The following is a 2,647-nucleotide window of genomic DNA, read 5'->3' as shown; positions in this document are numbered from 1 at the left end:
ATTGTCGACCTGATCCCTCTTGATGTTCTCCCTGCCGTGGCGGGGACTGGGGATAAACTTGCTAGAACTTCTGCAACTAGTAAGTCCCAAACCTCTACAGCCTTCCTGGGGTTTCTTCTGGATTTGTTGATGCATATGAAGAATATGTTCCTCGTCTAGTCCCTCGCGGTCCTCGTAGTGTCTCGAAGAGGGGGCGAACGGATGGGTCTTCATCTGGCTTGCCTGTCTCCAAGAAGCCTCGTAAACCAAGTACTCCCTTAGGTACTCTAGTTGTTGCTAGCATGCTCTTAGGTGAGCACATTTAATACTCTTTGTTCCTTTGTTTTCCTGTTTCTCTCTTGAACCGAGTACTTTTTATTCTTTTTTTAGCAGGTGCTCTGTTTTCCTTAGCTGAGGGAGAGGAGGATGACGAAGTACCCCTCATCATGCGGCGGTGAGTTGTTTTTCATATTCCTATTGCATTGAATTTCTCTTCTTTGTCTTGACTTTTAGTCTTAAACTTTTTGAAGTAATCGAACGTCGGGTATGAGTTCTTCTGAGGCTCCCGCGCCGACTTCTTCTGAAGCTCCGGTGTCGAGTTCTTTGGTAGCCTCGGTACCGAGCTCTACCGCTCCTCCAGTGTAGGGTTCTTCCATGGCTCCGTTATTTGCTATTCCGCTCCCGTCGCTGGGTAGCAGGGATGTTTTCGCCGTCGTGGTTCCCCCTACGAGGCCTTCTTTTGGCTTCGCGAAGAAGAAAGTGGTTGGGTGAGTAGATTCTGGCTTCATCTTTTTTGCTTCTATCTTCCTTCTTCTGGTTCTCATCAGTGCTTCCTTTTATCAATTTTTAGTGTTTCGTCTTCTCTTGTTTCTTCATCGACTTCTTCTCAGCCTTCCGCCGTGCCATCGAGTTCCAAGCCTTAGGACTCGCAACATACTGTTGATGAAGTTGCTGCGGGGGCTTTAGAGCTACCTGGCGAAGTTGCGGACTTGGTCGCCCCGGCGGTGACTGTAGCCGTCGCGTCGGGTCCTTCTGAGGGATTGGCTCTGACTTCCCTAGAGGTTGCTTTGGTCGTTCCTTCTTCGCCCCAGCCGGCCTCTCCTTCCCCTTCTCTTGCTTTCGGCGGTCCCTCTTTTACCGGTGATGTGGTGCAATAGTTCGATGCCACCCATCGGCTATCGGAGCTGACTGCAGCCTGGGGGAGCTTGTCGACCCTCATGACTTCTTTTGGTGAAAAGCTCCAGGTAAGTTTTACTACCACTCCTCCTTTGCATGCTCATTTTTCTTCTGTCCTTACGCCTTGTTTCTCTTTGTCTCTTTTTGCTCAGTCTTTCTCTCGTGATCATTCTGGCTTCTTTTTCTCATCTGAAAATGAGAGAATGTTGTCTTCTAAGGTGAACGCTCTGAAAGCCGATCTTGACCTCCTCCGGGCTGAGTTGGAGACAGAGCATCAAATGCACCAAAAGGAGGAGAAGACCCTTCATGCCTGGGTAGTAGAGACGGAGAAGCAGAGGGATGCCGCGGTGGAGTCTGCGAAGAATGAATGCAAAGGTGTCGCAGGTTCTGCTTGTTTCTTCTTGTATTTTGACTTTTTTTTTGCTGACTTGTTTTTTGGTGTCTTGTCTAGTTCTCCGAGTTGAAAAGTAGAAGCTCTCGAAGAGTATCGATGAAATGAAGGCTCTTGTCCGCTCTAGTCATAACAAGGCTGAGGAGGTAATTACTCATGCTGAGGAAGAACTCGCCCTTGCTAAGCTGATTAGGCGTGGAGCTGACAGAGATCTTGTGCAGGCCCAAAAAACTATTGAAGGCTTGTCTGGGAAGCTGGCGACGGCTACTGAAAATTGGAACGTTTTGTGGAAATCTTTTCGTTCAGTAGCTGATGTTCTCCGGACTCCAGCGGATGATGGGCAATCTTGGGCTCAGTTCATTCCTCGGATTCTGACTCATTTCCAAGAGTTCATGAAGAAGTGCACTCAAGTATGTACCAAGAATGTGCTGGCCCAGGTCTGAGTCCTTGCTCCAGAGGCGCCTCTGTCCAAGATAGTGGAGGAAGCTGATAGTCAAGAATACCTTGATGCCGTTGAGAGGATGGAGCCTGAGGTCGAAGATTTAGCCAGTAGGGTTGTAGACAGTCTTAATATTGATATTTCCCTTCCTGATGACAATGCCTGATCCAATTGACCAGCCTCTTATAATATTATACTCCTCTTCAAATGAAGATTCTTTATTTTCGTTGATGTATTCTTTGCTCGGGTGTGGTCGAAGTTACTTGACTTGCTGAGTACTTTGTCCCGTTTTCGTCTCTGCTCTGTAAACAACTATGTGCGTTATCCTGACAAAATCCCTCAATTTGTCGAGTACTTTTCTTTTCTTCCTCTTTTGTGACCCATCGAGTGCTTTGTCCGCGCTATGACTTGTTAGATGTAGATCTTTGTGTTGACAACCTTTCGTCTATGCTATGTAGAACGACTCGGCATGGAATGTTGCTTTGACAAACTTCGGCATCCGAGTGCTTTTTTTTGAGTGGCGCTTGTGCTTTTCTGAGGAAGAAGTATTCCTATCTGGATGTAGCCCCCGAGCCTCTTGCTTTTCGGAACGAAGAGCTGGAGGGTCTTTTGAAGCTCAATTTTGGTCGACTAGTTTTAGGTGTTTAGCTTTTAGCTACCCT

Source organism: Miscanthus floridulus, chromosome 4, assembly GCF_019320115.1.
Source record: "Miscanthus floridulus cultivar M001 chromosome 4, ASM1932011v1, whole genome shotgun sequence".
Taxonomy (NCBI): domain Eukaryota; kingdom Viridiplantae; phylum Streptophyta; class Magnoliopsida; order Poales; family Poaceae; genus Miscanthus; species Miscanthus floridulus.
This window is presented reverse-complemented; position numbering follows the sequence as displayed.